The sequence below is a fragment of the Cuculus canorus genome, chromosome 1 (genome assembly GCF_017976375.1).
Source record: "Cuculus canorus isolate bCucCan1 chromosome 1, bCucCan1.pri, whole genome shotgun sequence".
Classification (NCBI taxonomy): Eukaryota; Metazoa; Chordata; class Aves; order Cuculiformes; family Cuculidae; genus Cuculus; species Cuculus canorus.
Window position 1 is genome coordinate 32,482,570 of NC_071401.1, and position 18,842 is coordinate 32,501,411.

Here is an 18,842-nt window from a genome sequence, read left to right on the forward strand (position 1 = left end):
TTCCCTCCCGAGCACCAACAGTCATCTTTTTGGGAGCAGAGCAGACCATCTCCAGCTACCTGGAGAAAGTAAATATATTACATCAGAAGAGAATGAATGCATGCCAGAATGGCTCATGCACATCTGAAAACTAAATTACTGGGAATAAAGAGAAGAAAAACAGTAATATCTTGCAACAACAGCGAACCACTCCACCAGGCTCTATTTGTAATTCCCATCGTCACATGGATGAAGTAAAATCTGACCAGATAATAGAAAGTGATAAAGAAAAGGGACACCCAAAAGATGAGGGGAAAATGGGACTAATTGCTTTGGAGAGGGACCTTTTTCTTTCCATTGACTATAAAGGGAGCTTGGGTGACAAGGTTTGAGCAACTACTAACCTCGGTATTGGTGAACTGAAGTGACAGAAATCCCATCTTACCTACATCTTTCAGAGGTTATAAAAAAGCTAAATTTCCCTCTATTATCCCCTGTTAGCTGTATGCATTGCACAACTTTTTATGTAAATCAATTTGGTTCAGCAAAGTTTTTTAATTAATTTTTTCAGATAGCTTTTCTAACGATCTATTTTCACCTCAGAAAGCACTAGTTTTAAATTCATACTGATCATTAAAAGCATTTCAGATGACAGATATCAGCTATGTTTATTTGCATCATAAAGCAGTTTCTTGAAGGCAAAGCATGATAAATGGTGTATGAATTCTCTAATGAAAGATATATTTGTGTTTTGTGAAATCATAAGTATTCAGAAGTAATTATTCAAAGACTACTTGAGAAATGTTTCATGGACACAATACGTGGGCAATGTGAATCTAAGTAGCAAGAAGATCTAGCTAGAAAATAATACTGATATAAAAAAATAAAATTCCCTTTCCCTCAAAAAAAACCCTATAGTTTAAACACTTTTTCCATGTTGTCTGTAACAAAACACATGAAGATCAGTCCATTATTACCAGACACTTTTCCAGATACATCTGCTGTACCTCAACTCTGAAGTTTATTGGTTCATGACTTTATCAGAGAAGCCCAGGAGTAACCAGGTAAATGGAACTTAGCTCATTAGCAGTTCTGAACAAAACACATGCTAATTCAGTGTTGCAACATGCAAAGTGAATGGAATTAGAGAAAGCAATTTTAGATAATGAAATTTTAAATACTTTTTATTCTATTAGGTTGCTTCCAGACTCCATTGGACAAAAGACAGACAGACAGAATCACCTACAGACTTAATTATCCCTCTTTCAGATCTTTCTAGTGAAATAGCCTGCTCAATTGATAAATTGATTCACCAAACTAATACTGAGGTTTAAAATGAAGAAGTTGATTGAACTGCTGAATTATGACCACATCCATTTTTTTCTGAGAAACTTACGGTACTGGCTTTGACAAAATTGTTGGACACGACCGCTACAAAGCGTAATATATACACATATATATATATATACACATAAAGGTGGTGCAAACGTTAAAAATATGCATCTTATTTCAAGATCCTCCATGAGTTTTTATTGCCACCCAGTCCCTGCAACCATTGACACATTCACTGGGAAAAAATGCTGGGCACTGCCAAGGTATACTGTTTATTGGCATAGAGACCAAGCACTCAAATGAGTAGTTCCATCAGGTATGCATTCAGCATAAACAAAACATCACTCACAATGAAATGATGTAACAAATGTAAAAGCAAAAAGAAAAAGAAGCTGTGAAAGAGAAGCCCGTGCAGTATTCCTGATAACATGAGGATGGGAGGAGATTTCTAAGACACTAACTCCAGTCACAGCAATAAAATACCAATTGCTGGGCCTGCTGCTGTTACTTGAATTGTTATTTTTATGGCACTGTCAGGGGTTGGCCGACATCCGCTCTGGTCAGGTGCAGGAACACCACGGCCAATGCCCATCCAGCCCTGCTGACCAACTGTGGCAGGTGCTACCCATCAATTCCACCCCCCCTGGCAAAAAAGGGAAGGTGACCCCTCCAGCCATGCCATCTGTACCACAGAAACATAGAGAAATCTTCAGTGCCCAGCAAAGGCTCGGCCAACGTGATGCATCCAAAGGTCATTCTTCAGCATCACCTTCTTGAAAACTCACCAACAGTTTCTGTACATAGTTTCTTCTGATTAAACATACACAGTAAGAAAAAGCGTCTGAGGATGTATAACCACGACTGCAGGCACTTCATAAACCCCACAGTAAAGAACTACTTCAGAAACTGAGAAGCAAGCTTTCAAGAAGGATACCCAGTTCTTACCCATACACAACAAAACATTTGGCTTCATCTGCCATCTGTTTATAAAATCAAAGTCTTCTTAGAGGTAGATATGCTCATATAACAGAGGCAATCTTTTTTTAATTGATTTTCGAATCAATTGGCTTCCAAGGCTTTCCTCATTTCCTACAAAGATAAAAGGGCCATATTCTCTGTCATATCAAGATTTTGCTCAGAATAAGAACTTCCATTTACTTCATTCACTAAACTCACAAAGCAGCTGTTCCCAGGAGAGGATTAAAGCTTCAAGGTTTGAATCACTGGGGTAGATCTACTGAGGTCTTTCACTGGGAGCCTAGGAGCTCAAAACAGAACAGAAATCCTAACACTCTTCCCAGCCAGAACTCTTTTCATCTTCCTTCTACCAAGCCATTCAGAAACTCGTCAGTGAAGCTGAGAAGACCTCTCTTTATTCCACTCCAAAACCCACATACTACCCCTGCCCCTGCCAAGGGCTTCTATCCTGCTTCTTGCTCCTCTAAAAAGTCATCAAATTAACCAGGCTTTTCCTTGCTCTGACAGGAAAACAAGACAGTTCTTCCAAGTAATGGCTCTGTAACAGCCTTTTCAGACATGTTATGGAAAAGCTTTTGATCTTAGCCTAAAGAGCAATAAACTGAGGTTTGGTGGCATGAAGAGCTATTAGCCTGCCAGCCTGCACCTTCTTTCCCTTTTTAGGTGGGCACAGCAAAAAGCACCAAATAACTCTGAACCCTGGAACTAATACTTTATTATAACATATAATATACCTATAAATAGTGAAAATTTCACTGCCAAGTGAAACACTTAAAAACTTTTCACACAAACTTCCCCCTAACTACCTACAACATTAGAGACCAAGCCTCTGCTTTGGACCAGCAGTTCTCAGTGCTTTCCTCAATGGAAAGTGTTTTTCAGAAGCCCCTTTGGGGCTTCTTAGAATTCTCCTCTCTCTCTCCATCACTTCTGTGGCTTCTGTGTTCTGCAAATTCCCAAAAGCTATTAAAGGTACCAATTCCCCCTCCCTCTTCTCTCCTTGCCAGAGAGCAAGAGGCAGAAAATGGTAAGCAAGCTGTCTTCTACCCCATTTCCCACACTCCAGTTCATCTGAATTAAAAACAGACAACATTTGTACAGGTAACTATGAATAAGTCAATTTAAATACTTCTACCATCTGTCACAGTGTTTCTTGTGTCCTAAAGCAACAAATGATGTGAAAACTTCATACCAGGCATAGTTTGTTCTTCTTAAGAGGTCCAGAAACTACTTGTGAGAACAGAGTAGAGAGTGTCCAGAAGAGACGTTAAAATGGATGTTAAGTCTCCCAAAGCAATAAGCCTTGTACCTTCTTTTTCACATCAATTAAAATCTCAGCTCCTAAGAAATCACTGCTTTTTAGCAGCCTAAATACCAGCAGGATGTGTATATTGGCCTCCTTCTTGAATTCAGATTTCTGTTTAAGAGAAAATTAAGTTACCCAGACCCTCTGTTTCATTCTCCAACTTCTGCTCTGTTCATGATAAGAGACTGCTTTAAACACGACCAGATTTTCCAGAGCATTTAGCATCAATAACTCCCTTTTACGCATGTAAATAAGTTACCTTAGATTTGCTGGATGCTGAGTGCTCTTGAAGAGCTGCCCCGTCTACTACTTCTGTACCATCTGAAGTCCCACTCACTGGGTTAAAAGGTGACATTGACAGACAGACAGTGCACTACTCAGAAATAACTTTGATCATTAGGCACACAGGGAAAACGGTTAATGCATTTCATAACAATATGCTCTTCCTCACATCTCTGCACATAAGTGTATTACATACTTCGTACAGATGTCAATACTGAAAATAAAATTAACTTCCCAAGTGCCCTCATTTTTCAAACACATCCAATTCACCAGCAGGTGATCAGGCAACAGAGACTCACTCTTCTCTCAGTGAACATGGATACATGCATTTTAATTTTGCTTTTGGATACTTTCTTGATGCTAAAACACTTTGGAGAAGCTATTATTGAATGGCTGAAGGGAACATGCCATGATTAAAATTGCACAGCTTTTGCTTCCAGGCCTTTCATTAAGAAGGTAAGAATTTATATTCTTCTGAAAACTAAAGAGGAGGCACGGACATTCCCAGTTGTTGTCATGGATACAGCTGCTGAGAAAAATGTCATTGTACCCCTGCAGATAAATGCATGTGCCAACAGCTTGGAATACATGGTGGTAAAACCACTACATATGTTAAACATTCTCACATGGCCATGAGGCTCCTCTTGAAATGTGCACTAAATAAATAAAATTTTAAAAAAAAAAAAACCAAAAAAACCAGAAAGAAGTTATTTTTAAACATAAAGGTTACGGCATGAAGTAAGAAAAGGGTAGGAAGTTAAAAAAAATTGGCACTTTCATAGTTAATGATGTCACGGAGGAAAAAAATAATATGGAACAATAGTATGAGTAAAGGATATCAAGTGTCAGCCCAACTGTGAGTTATCTGGATTTTGTCAGTGTGTGTTATAACAGTATTGTTAACTACAATAACTGTATTTCTTGGGTCAATGGACGATTCAAAAAACAAACAAATAAAAAAAGGCAACTTCTGAAGTTTTGACATACACTGCTTAATGGCATTTCATTGCACTGTGCAGGTGGGAGAAAGCAAATACTGTCCTTAGAGAGCAGGCAAGGCTTTGGATTCTTCTGTCCCGGTGAAGTGGAAGTACACAACTCCCTCTTTTTCCTCACAAAATCCTTCATATAATGTGCTCCTAAATATGTACAAAGAGAAGCGGAGGCAGGCTCCTCTGGGGCAATCGTTACCTCAAGCAAGCAAGCAAAGCAAGGGCTGGTCAGGATGTGGAAAGGTGAGTTTGATGGCGAGGCAAACAAAGACAAACAAGAAAAGAGGACGTGCAAAATGAAGGCCTTCAGCAGTGTAGAAGACATCGCCCCAAACTGAGGAAATAATTCTCTACTGTGCGAAGACCAAAAATATAAGGAAGCAGAACTGGGCACCACATTATAAATCTCTCCTCGTAAGTATTTTGGGACAGGCCTAAACAATACAATGACGTGTTTTGCAGAGATATGTGAGCTATCGCTAAATGAAGCGCATTGGAGCTGGAAGCGAGATAACCGCTTTAGCATGATGTAACACCCCAGCTAATTAGCTCCGTTAGGAACAAAGCCCGAGAGGGCTGCACTGGATCCAGAAGGCAAGCAAGTTCATTTAGGGCTAGCTAGGGTGCCTCAGTATGGAGCTGCTGTCTTCCAGATAGACACCTCCTCAATTTACCAGCTGGAGATGTAAAACATAATACAATAAATGTTATTGCAATTATCATTATCACCATCACAAATTCACTGGAAAAGTAGTTGTGAAAGACATACTGTAAAGAAGAAAGGTAAGAACATAATTACACACAAAAATGTTGGGGTTTTTACAAGAGCTGGAAGGGAATTCCTCCGTTTGACATGTGAGCACTCAGAACACAGATCCTGCAATGCTGCTTTCACAATAGGTCATGATGTTTATCCCCACCAAGAAAATAGCTGTTGATTGGCATTCTGACATATCTGATCATCACTATGGCCCATCGCCCTGTCCTGATGTCCACTGCAACACAAGTCCTTTGAAGCTATCCTGTTGTTTTACAAAAGAAAAGCCACAAGAATAGAAAACAACTTTAAAACAGCCATCCCCCCTTCCCACCACTGTAACCCACAGATCTCGCAGGTGTTTCACATAATGGCTAGGTATGCAACTTGACTAAGGTCAAAAATTAAAAGGCATTTTAAACAAGTGTTCAATAAAGTCTATAGCACTTGCCTAAGCTTAGGAGTTATAACTTTCTCCACAGGAATTAAAACGTTTTCTGAAGAATCTCCAAAGAAAAAACAAGAATCTGCCCTTACCAGTTTAACAAACAGGCTTTAAAAATATAATTTCATGTCATAAATACAGACAAATGTGGCAAGAGAATACATAATTCAGAACACAGGTGCCTTGCAAAATGAAAAAGTCATAATAGTTACAGAAGGGCTTCCAGTACCTGCACCTCATCCCAGTCCTTTGATCCCACTAGCATACTATGCCTTCCACCCTTGAGTAGCAGATAATCAGAGGAATAAATGTTTTTAAATTAGAATAGGTTCTTATCTTCAAAAGACATACTAGGCTTAGAAAATCATCATCTCACTCCTGAAAGAGGGAAAGGGTTAGCTGGATTTTTAAGAAGACAGGCAGTCGTGTTTTGCTATTTAGACTCCAACAGCAGAAATTAAAAATATATCCTTAACTGAAACTATACCATAAATTTGTGGGTAGACTCACGCCTGAGGAGAAATAAGAAAAACAAAAAAACGGAGTGCCTCAGGAACCACAGATTGCAGAAAAATAATGAACAATTTCATAGGTTGAACACTATCCTCCAGGCAACGTTCTCCCTTTTAAGGTGCACCCACAGAATAAGCATGTTTCATAAGCATCACTAGCTTCCAGGAGGAGGAATGTTACAAAGCCATTATGACAGGCAACACTCGACATGGTGCTAGAGATGGAACCCACAGATCACCTTCCTGACCAAGCCACCCCACAATATTTCTAGGCACACACGTGCAGCTGCCAGCACAATCTACAGGCTCCCAAATCCCGTTTCTTGTTTGCTATAAACTTCCTCAGTGTGATCTGCTTACTACGAACACACAGAAGGTTCAGTGTGCCCTAAGCATAGCGTGCAAAGCACTAAAATCACACATGCTCTCTCTCCTACTCCAGAAATACTCTGTATTTCTTTACATCTGGTTCTCTGTCCAGAGCAGGAGCTTACACACAAGTGGATCAAGTACTACATTTTTCCTTGCTGATGCACTGAATGTCCTCTTCTCCACTAAGCCTTCATTTAAGCCTCTGTTGGCTGTGCCGACAACATGAAGACGTCACTAAAGGGACAGCTGATGTAAGCATTCGCTGGGATGTGTAGTTCCAGGTCTCCAAGACGTTGCCCAAAAAGCTGTTCCAAGTTATTTGCTGTTTGCAAACAATCCTTTGCTTTGATCTAGCTTCAGAAGGAAGCTGTCCCACAAGTTACACTCCATTTATGATGAAATCCACTGATGAAATGCACTGGCTGCCCTCTCCATCCTTTTCTCTCTTGTATGGCAGCTTTTAAGAACGCTGAGTACATCCATCCCCACTGTCCAAATCCCAGCACGCTGACATTTCAAACTGTACTCCTCCCTATGCAACTCATGAAAATAACGAAGAAGATAAAAACCTCCCACCGATGCTTAGGCAGCTGCTTGCCTATATGCAATGCACCCGGCACAGGTTGCCAAGAGACTGCAATGATGAGCAGCATTTATTCTTGAATACTCCCAAATGAGCTTTCACTATATATTAACTCCGAGCAATAAAACATCAAGACCACATTCTTGTTTCAGTTTAGAATTAGTCCTTATAGCCAATATATAAAAGGAGATAGTTGTAAAAGACATGCTATGATGTTCTTAACTGGAACTATATAAACAGTGCTTCTATAATAGGCACTACTCTGAACTTCGTCAGGGAACTGCCTGAACTTCAGGCTCCATGCCTGGCATCGCTTTTCCTGAATTTGACAAGTTTCTTTCAGGTTTAAAGATGAGAATAACCAAGCTATATCCTATGGATGAGAAAAAAAAAAAAAAAAAAAATCAGAGAATAAGTAATTTTCCAATAGCACGTACAGAAATTCCCCCTATAAGCTTCATTCCCTAGGGTAAAAATCAAGTGCAGATTAAGTTAAATTTAGTAGGCTCTAAAGAACAGAAAAACGCTGCCTATTATACCACTTACCAAGATACTGCTAGTGATTTTCAACACTTCCATCTAAAAATAAGGTAATTTTGCAATTAAAACAAAAGCCATCATTAAATCTTAGGTGTCAGAACTTTTTTTAATTATTTATACCTATCAGATGAATAATACTTTTATACAACATGCAGCTATATAGAGAACAAAAGTTCTAAGACATGTTTCTAAGACAGCAGTACTACAGCATTGCACATATTCTTAGGCATTCATCACTGATCAAAGTTTTCAAGCAAAATTCAGTGCTACCAATCACTTCTCTGCCTACTATTTTTGTCATAACATCTTACAATAAATTTCATTTGGTATGTTATATTACATACCTCCCCAATGAAAGAAACACAAAAGTGCTTTTTGAACCCTGTGAAATTCTGCATACATCAAGAATCAGAGGTTTAGTGTTGCTCAACACTTTGGGGAGAAGAGTTGGAATCAGTGTTTCTCCATTGCCATATGCAGCAGTAAAACCAATTAGTGGAATTAGCAACAACCAACAAATTTAAACTGGTCTAAGGTCAGGAAAAAGAGAAGACTAGGCTTGAGCCCAAGCAAGAGACATACAATCTTTCAATTAAACTGCATAGTTTGAAAAATTCTATCATCACTTCCACGACAAATAGTTTTACCAGAGGGAAAGCATTAAAGTATATCCAGGACACAAAGGGTCAAGAAGGCTATATTTTATCAAGTCCCTGTGCCAAGCGTTCTTTGCTGCATTTAGATGGGTCCTGTTCTGTACCATGCTCATGGCTTCCAAGTCATCTGTCACCACCTGCAGAGCATCTCTAGTGACGTGGGAAGAATGGTGAAGATGGCGCAGCCCTATCCAAACAGCCTCAACTGCATCCTGAACAACTGCATCTCAGTCAAAGTCAAATGTGATGCAGAATAGTATCAGAAGCAAAAGAAAACATGGAAATAATTTAAGTTCTTACAATTTCCATTTCTAGGAAATTTTAGTTTAGTTCAGTACCCAGTTCCCCTGAGTACCTCTAAAACTTAAAAGCTAAAATTTTAACTAAAGCGGCATACAAATGGTCTGACGGCAAATAAATCACAGGTATACCAGGGAGACTATTTGAAATAGCAATTAGTCCAAGAAGGTTTAATTTAGAGAGTGGAGAAAGACTTTAGACTCTGATAAGGCACGACATGATTCCATGGCATTGATCTGCAATCATACAGCTTTATCTGTAACTCAAACAAAAAGTTATTTAGAATACTCCTAATTAGGTATAATAAGTGTACACTGGCACATAACCGAATCTATAAATAGAAAGCAACCACACTAGTTTACTCCTGTTCCATGTTATAGAGTATGGGAGGGGAGGAGAAGAAAGGCACTTTCCTTTTCTAAGACCTTTCTTAAAGTTGCACCATCGAAAAGCAGTGATAGTTCTGCTTCAGAGGTTATTTAACCAGGCCTTTAAATACTGACAATTCCTCCTCAGCAGACACAGTTTACCTTTTACATTTGTGTAAAAGGAAGAAGGAGAATCTTAATTCTAAGTAAATCAGGAACCTTATTCTAGTGACCTGTAGGACGTTCAGAACATTCTAGGCAACCCAATGTTGCTTCGTAAATGTCCTTCCCCTCAGCACAGGAGTAGGACCAGATGACCTCCCCAAGACTCTTCAAATCAAAATTACTGTTATGATTCTGCAACAACCCCCATAAATACTTTTTTTTCTAGAAAAAGCCCCTCTCTATAACCTCTTACACCTACACACAGTAATTTAAACTGTGGATTAGCTATAAATAACCTTGGTGTATATTTCAAAGAAAAGGTATAATCATCCGTAGTATAAAATTCAGCAGAAACTGAAGGCCTCTTGCCCTGGCTGTCACTTATTTTATTTCTTTTCTCTACTCAAATAAAAAAACATAAGGTTTCTCAGTCATTTCCAACACCCCACTGTGAGACAACCTCACAGGGACACAGATTTATTATAGGCTCAAATGGCAATTTGAAATCGGAGTCCTTTGTAAAACTGTTGGCAGCAGATCCCTGGCTGACAAAGGGTGGGGAAGGAGTACAACTTGCAATGTTAACTCCTTTAATCTCCTCCTCAGTGGTGCATAGAGACCAAGTGAAAAACTGATTTTTTTGTTATTAGTATTTTTATCCTGAACAGTGTAAGCAAAAAAACTTTCAGCATTGGTTCACATGCACAGAATTATCAGTTTCTTTGTGCAAGAAGTAAGATCATCTGAAGCATACATATAATCGGAACTTTGGAAAAATGCAATGCTTAATGGAAACTGGAACAAAGATTATGTATCCTTAAAAAAAAAAAAAAAAAAAGCTATTCACTGTAGTTGCATTTACCTACAAACATGAGGTAACATGAGATAATACACAAAGGCCTGATGGGGTTTTGAGCATACAGCTTGACATTGCCATCACATTTAATAGCTTGCTTTTGACAAGAGCTCATCAGAAGTTCTGTACTTATTAGGATCTTCTTTTCCTTTGAAATGCTGAAGAAGCAGCAGAACAGAATTCTGTCATGCACCACCAGAGGCACATACAGAAATCTTACAACCCTGTGAAGCCCACAGTATTCCTTTTAATGTATTCTGTGAAATTACCAAGTAGGGTAAGGGAAAAAGCTTGTCATCTGCCACACAGGATACAAGAACAGACCCTAACTTGTGTAACTGCCTTTGAATGCTTATTTGCCACTGGACTAGGGAAGAATGGAGATCTCATGTAAAAATTTTACCTTGCCTGCATATAGCTTTAAGGCACACTGGCCAAAATGTTCTCTGTACAAAATGTTAACCAGTACAGGTAAAAGTCCTTTCTTTGCTTCTTAAGACTTGCCTGCTTCCAGAAGCAGCATACAAACGTGTATTAGCCTAGCATTCATTCATAGCCAAGAAAAAATAAGGTGCAACCAAGTTACATGAAGTTTTCTTAAATTCTGTTTTCCCCCTATAAAAGCATTATAATGCAGACTTCCAGGATATATGCAAAGTTTGCTTAAACAAATACACTCAAGGGAAAGAATAGAAAGTTTAACAGCAACAGACAGGTGGCTCCTATTTGTTTTGTCTGTAATGACAAGGTGTGTAAATGATAAAATTATTTTTTATTTCCTTAAAAGCTCTAGTTTAATCAGAAACACTGGCTTTTTATCTCACACCCACATAACCACTCACACTAGCTCCTCATGGCAGACCTGCATCCTCTCTGTATTCTTCCCAGACAGAATCCAAGCAGTGTAAATACACAAAGTTCACACACAAAAGAAAGAATCACTGTTTTCAGCATGAACACCACCATACTCATTCAGTGATGGGATCCTTGACCCACAAACCCCCTCTTACCCTTTGTGCTCTCTCTTTCCACTTTTACTTAAGCAGACCATTGAGGCCAACCAGCACTTGCCAATACAGTTACTCTTATGAAGCTCCCTGAGACATTGGGCAAAAAATTACAATAATAGCTGAAAGTGGCATCCCTCAAGGGTCCATACTGGGACCAGTGATGTTTAATATCTTCATCAATGATATTGACAGCGAGATCGAGTGCACTCTCAGCAAGTTTGCAGATAACACCAAGCTGAGTGGTGCAGTTGCCACATCAGAAGGATGGGATGTCATCCAGAGGGACCACGACAGACTGGAGAAGTGGGGTTCAACGTGCGGTTTAACAAGGCCAAGTGTAAAGTCCTGCACCTGGGTTGGGGCAATCCCTGTTTGGAGGAATCCCAATGGGGGATTAAGTGATTGAGAGCAGCCCTGCAGAGAAGGACTTGGGGGTGCTGGTCAATGAGAAGCTCAACATGAGCCAGCAATGTGCGCTCGCAGCCCAGAAGGCCAACTGTATCCTGCCTGCACCAAAAGAAGCGTGGCCAGCAGGGTGAGGGAAGTGATTCTGTCCCTCTGTTTCTCTCTCGTGAAACTTCATCTGGAATACTGTGTCCAGTTCTAGAATCCTCAACATAAGAAGGATATGGAGCGGGTCCAGAGGAGGGCTACAAAGACGATCAGAGGGCTGAAGCACCTTCCGTATGAGAACAGGCTGAGAGAGTTGGGCTTGTTCAGCTCGGAGGAGCTCCGAGAAGATCTTACAGCGACCTTACAGTACCTGAAAGGGGCCTACAGGAAAGCTGGAGAGGGGCTATTCATAAAGGCATTTGGTGACAGGGCAAGGTGGAACAGGAATAAACTGGAGAGGGGCAGATTTAGACTAGACATCAGGAAGAATTTCTTTACCATGAGAGTGATGAGACACTGGCACAGGTTGCCCAGGGACGTTGTAGATGCCCCAACCCTGGACGTGTTCAAGGCCAGGTTGGATGGGGCTTTGGGCAGCCTGATCTAGTGGGATGTCCCTGACCATGGCAGGGCGTTGGAACTGGATGATCTTTAAGGTGCCTTCCAACCCAAACTATTCTATGAAAAAATCAGCAAAAAAAGATGCATTAGTTTTCAAGTCAATAGCTTCCCACTGAATGATCTGCTCCCGAGACTGATCAGTACCAGTGAAGGAGGAGGCAGTGCAGAGTGAAGCCATTCAGAAGATCAACCCTATATATCTGCACCCTCTCTAAGACTCCAAGCCCAACAAACCTTTCGGTCTTTGGCAGCTTCTCTCTTTATGAGGATTACTGGAAGAAAACTTGCTAAGGCACAGGCTGAAAGAAAAAGGGATGTCACCCTGTTCCAATTCCTGAAGAAACCCTGACACTAGCAGGCACAAAAGGAGGGAGAAAACAAGAAGCACAATGTCTCTATGGGAGCATTAAAACAAACACAGAAGCACGCGCCCATCCTAACGATCAACAGGCAGTGTGCACAGGGAGGGAAAAAGTCCCTACCCGATGGGTGGCCGGGACTGCTGGTTAGCCACACCGATCATTTCTGACATCCTTAGATGAATCAGAGCAAGCCACCCTTCTCACCAAGAGCTGGGAAGGCACCGACCTCCCTCTCACTCCAGAGCATTACAGCGGCAATAAGGACTACCAGCTGTCAAACTGAAGCCGGTCAAACTCAGTTGCTAAATTTAAGCAACCACACAACAGGACGTAACTGACCAAAGCAGCATGACAGCCCTTTAGATCCACTTAAATCTCCACAGGCATGAAAAACCTCAGCAGATCTTCCCAGCATGAAACTATGCCAGAAGAGCAAAATGACACTGAGGGGCAGGCCAGCTGTCCTCAGCAAGCACATCCAGAAAGACCCTGCCATGGGCTGGACATGCATCCTCCCAGCAGCTGCCCACAGAGGGGTTCCTACTGCTTCCCACTCCCCAAATACATAGGGAGACTCGCCACCCACAAGCTACTACTCAGATTCAAAGTGCTAGTAAGGTTGCTAAGTGACAATAAAGTAGCGCAATCTCACACCATTTGCAAACCCCAAACATTTAAAGGCAAGGAAATAAATGGTTCAGATCATTACAAAACTCACATTAACCATCTAATAAACAAATAAATTCTCATCAAGTGTAAAACCTTGTTGAATTCATTACAATAATGCTAATTCTCCCAGGAACACAGCTCAGGCTTTTGTCATCATGCTTTCAGCATCTAAGTGGTGAAATATTCCTAAACAGGAACATTAGTCCAATTAAAAAACTTAGCTAGGAAAAAAAAAAAACCAAACTATTTGCTCTTTCTTCATAATTGTGCAATATATCAGGATAATTCCTACACAGTAAAAGTTTTAAGTCAACTATGTTCTGACTTCGTGTATGGAATTTTTATGGCCCACATCCAACAAGCACTTAAGTGCCAGCTTAATTTTAAGAAGAAATTAATCATTTAAAAGTGTACAGGACGACTGAAGTGTTTCAGCATGTGCTTAAATGCTTTACTAGAATAAGTCTCTTATTTCATTTTAAATAGCATCTAATGCAGAGGTCTTATTTTTAGCATATCAATGATATAATATTTATTTTGGATCAGCATTAAGCTTGTTTGCTATGATAAATGCAATGTTTACAATAAGAAAGAATGAGGTTTCTTTTTATGATGATGTGAAGGAAGCAAGTTACAGATGCCCCCAAGCTAGGCTGGTTTTTTTTGCCATTGCTAGCAAATCAAGAGTTGTGGCTTGAACTTAGTATAACAGACCTGTGGTTACCACACTGTTATTTAGTAGCCTGCTCTTAGGTTTTTAAAAAAGAGATTTTGGAGAACACAACTTACTTTTGAAGGCAGGAGGAGAAAGGATAAAGCAGTAGTGCAACAAGGGAGCAAACACAAAGGTGAGAGAAAGAGTTAACTCTCTTCATAAAAGACAAAGTCCAGGTACCAAAGTATCAAACTGAAAATAAAAAAAAAAAAACTAAGAAAGCTAGCCATGCTGTCAATAACTTTATAACATAACATCCATGTACATTACAAATAACTATATAGAACCTCAAAAAAATCATAGCCAACCAGAACAAAGTACTGGTCTTGTGGCTCCTCTGCAAGTGAGCTATTGAACTACCTTCATGAGACACCAAACTATCTCTTAATTATCCCTATCAGAGGAAAACATCCAAAACACCAGAATGACTGCAGAAGCATTCTTTCTTTTATACTCAAAGCTCTGTATTCTGAACTTCAATGAATCCACAAACACACACACATCACTATCTTGCTGCACTTACACTTTGAGGTCTCCAGACTAGACATGTTGTTCTATAGATCCCTTACCAGAAGCATGGTTGGTCAGAGTTCCAAGAATCATAGCATTGTTAAATCCGGGAAAGACTTCCAAGATCATCAAGTCCAATCACCAATACAACAGCACCGTGAAAATGACAGTAACATAGTTTTAGAAAACGATGGCCTTTTGGAGCGTTCCAGAGGAAGAACACAGGCCTAAGTTGCCTTTTTAGAGTCTTCAGCTAGTCAAGAGGATTCAATACTTCTCTTTAGATAACGGCTTTGTGATCACCAAGGCAGACTATTCTTTTGATCACTGTAATTCTATATATTATGCTACAGATATCCGAACTAACTCGGCTAGTCCAGATGGTCACACAGTAGTCATACAGCAGTCATACAGAAGCCTTGCATCTTGGGTTCTGATGTAACTGCTGGAAACAATTCACAATGTCCACAAATTATCCATATAGCCTTACATGGTTAAAGACCAAGCTATAGAAAAGTCCTTTCTTGTGCTCTGGCATGGCTGTTACGTGTCTTCAGGACTGTGCACGTGAAGTTCACAAGCTATGTCAGAAGGGATTCCTAGTTCTCATTTATTCTTTAATTAGTTGTCTCTTCTTGTACTTCTTAAAAACAAACCAGAAATTCCCTCTAAACTACATAATAAGCTCAATGTGTTTCACCTGATCTTTTTGGCAGAAAAGCACTCCCCAGCTTGTTGGAACAAAACACAAAACAATCAAAGTCTCTTATGTTAAAGTTTAGAGTGTGATTAGCTTGTCTTTTTTCACATTCACAGCTCACCAGCTGGCTTGAGAAAAAAAAAATCATAATTCATGTTATCTTCCAATATAAAATAGCATTAATCCTTTAAAAGTCCTAAAAAAGTAAAAGGAAAAAAAAAAAGAAATACTGAAAGCAACACTTCTTTGAAGACCTGCTTGTAAATATCTACTGGAAAACGTTACCAGCTCCTCCTTTGTGGTACTTAGCTCACAATTTAAGCTTTGCCAATACATGCATCACTAAAATGCCTTAGCAGATTTCATTTCAGTTTTATACAAACATGTGTCAGAATTTGGAGTGGTAATGACCACTGTGCCTTAAATAGTGTAACTCTTTCCATTCTAATCCTGCTCACTTCTACGTAGCACGTTCAGTCCTTTTAAACTTCCCCAAACTATCATGTCTTGGGCTGAAATCTTCCACTAATGGACCCCGTTTTGAAAGCTTAGGTAGAGATACAGCAGGTAAGAGAAGCAATGAATATTGCACACCATTTGATGTGAGAAACTGGTTTGCTTATGCTGGCATACTCTAGAACTGAGTAATATACATATGTATATGAAACCTTAAATATACTGCTCTCTGCGTAAGTATGTGTGCCTGCACGTATCAGGAACATACACTGAACTGATCCAGAACAATTCACTTAAAAAATAGGTTAAAGTCCCCAGGATGCAGGGAGGGAATAAAATTTGCCAGATTTCAGAAGTTGTGAAAAAAATGTTGGTGAAACATTTTACTAAGGATGAATACACAGTTCAACTAACATAATTGCAGAGCAAAAAAAAAAATGGATAATACTAATACTGAAGACAGATATCCTGTAAGACCCTCAGTCTGTTTCGCAGTCACTGCCACGTGCCAAGAAATTGAAGACAATTGCTATGCACTTGGTCGCTTCTGCCCCACACTGTGTGAACACAACAATAAAGTTTAGTGACACTATATGTGTTACTGCACTTGCAGAATAAATTGCAAATTACAACACATTTTGAAGACGTGCAGGTTCAGACAATCCTAATGCACATAAGCGATCTCCATTATGGTTAACTTTGCTACCACGGCATTTTCCTGAGAACTTCTACATAAAAAAGAATTAAAAAAAAAATCAGGTTTTCTTAAGCAGAAGGAATCAGCTGCTGCTTAGCTGAGTGAATCAGGAACTATCAAAGCTAGAAAAAGCAGATTAGATTGCCGAGAATTATGTTCGTCAAGTCTAACACTGGTATCAATCACAGCACTTTACATTTAGGTGGATTTACAAGCTATGGTAATCGGAGAGAAATGTATACCAGAAACAAATAGGAAGTGACTACTGGGACTTGGCACTGTCAAATGCCACCATATGGAAGAGGTTAGAAACTTTTTGAAGGCTCAGTTCCTAAATGGCTGGTGTTACCCACTAAGGCCAATAAAAACACAGTAGGGAATTTAATTAATTTACTTTTATTACTCCATAATGATTTAGGATCTCTAAAAGAATATATTAATACCTCAGATAAAATAATGCTAATAACTCTAAGCAACACTGTATCAATTCCGCTAATTATAACACACTTGCATTTCTGAACATCTCCCATGTTACAGCAATTTCATGATTAACAAAAACCACTGGGTGTGAAGGAGAGGAAGAAGGCACTCTCCCAGGAACATTACAAGTGTATTTACCTCGCTCAATACACCGTATTTTCTCGCATTTCCTGATTTATACTTTCTGCTCCAGAATGTCTGCTTCATCCAAAAATAAACACAGGCCAGATAGCTAATCGCAGATTTGAGAGCCAAATACATATCCAGCAGAGCTTTGCCATTAACTGCACATGGACCCATTAAAGTAGGAAGCCAGGTCAGCAATGAAAGTGCTATTCTTCATATTCACTTTTTAGCAGAGAGTACTCCAGACAAGAGTAGAACTATAACTGTGCTCATCTGACAACTCTACTTCCAAGTATCCAGGGACTATTTCGTTTATTAATCTTGTGCTTATCCCCAGAATGAGCAGAATTTAAACAGAAAACGTGTCAGCTCTAATTTGAGCTTTCCTTCTCGACAGGTTCCAGCTATAAAGAACTGAAGCAAGACCATCTTTGTAAGGAATGTACTTTGCACTACAGTGATTAACTTTAAAGAAATTAGAAGTCAGCTGACAACAGGCAGAGTTTTCAGGCTGTAGCCCCAAGAACTGAAGTCATCCATTTCATCTACAGAAAGGCACCAATGCTGCCTGTCTTAACCAGCATCTTTAAAAGTTAAGAAGCCAAGTTTAAAGAAGACACACAGAGAACTTTCCACAACTTCAGTTCCCGATATAGCACTGTTTGTACATCAATATATATGCCACTTCAAAAACTGTGTGACTAGAGTTTTCCAAAGTCCTCACAAAAACAAAATGTATATTCCCAAAATGTTTTTTGCCATGACAATTTTATGTACTAAATATTCAGGTCTCCGAGAGCCTGGAGGAAATGCTGGGCAGACATCATGAAGTCAAGAATTGTATCAGAACTCTCTGTTGGGGATTTTGTCTTAAAACTGCTCAAACTTCACAGGTACCTGCCACCTGTTTATTCCTTCAGGGAACACATACAAGCTCCACAGAAGCAACAGCTTCCAGGATGAGGTTTAAGGATGCTGGCTTAAATATCACAACAGCACTAATTAATTTTGTTCCTGACTTTCCGAAAGATACCTACTGGTGCAGTGTCACTCTCCATCAAATAGCTCCCCGGTACAAACAAGGTGTTGGCCCAAAATATAGTTTAGTCCTTAGCACCACAACTTGTTCTCTCCTTAGGTTTGCAGGCACTAAAAAATGTTGATCTTCAAGTTTTCTGTTTGGGAAGCTAATAATGGCAATATCTTGACACAGATATGCCTTTGAAGTACTCAGGAAAAAAAAAAAGTAAGGAATACATGCGCATATACTAAAAATACACCCATAATAGAAGCTACACAGATGTCCGGCCCTATCACCCGTCCATTTCTCACAGTGATTTACTGCAAAAAGCAGCTCCGCTGAAACCGAGCAAGCAGCGTGCAGAGGAAGTTGCTCTTCAGCGTGGGCAAGCTATGGTAAAACCGGACAACAGACTTCTAAGTAGAACTGTGAGCACATGATTAGCATATCACAAACAAGGAATCAACTTCAGTGTAATTACATCTGCCAATGCAATATGCTTTTCATCTTCCCATTCACCCTCTGCCCTCGGCCAAATAATTAATTGTTGTTATTTAGGAAGAAGAGGACAGAGTTTTAAAACTCTGTTGGAGCACTTCAGGTGTTAGAAATCTTCACATTTATGTTCGTGCTAGCAAAAGGAGTTTGCTCTTATAGAT

At 39.7% G+C, this 18,842-nt stretch overlaps 1 protein-coding gene across 3 annotated transcripts in view; it reads right to left on the bottom strand.

Moving 5' to 3' along the window:
- DGKH (diacylglycerol kinase eta) overlaps positions 1 to 18,842 on the bottom strand; it is a 158,523-nt gene that overhangs the window by 129,492 nt on the left and 10,189 nt on the right. Inside the window, exon 1 of one of the 3 annotated variants that reach the window (XM_054071562.1) lies at positions 14,268 to 14,338. The exons of the other annotated variants lie outside the window; for them this stretch is intronic. The gene's annotated coding sequence lies outside the window, so the exon portion shown is untranslated. Of the gene's footprint in view, positions 1 to 14,267; positions 14,339 to 18,842 lie in introns of those variants that run through there. 3 annotated transcript variants of the gene reach the window in all.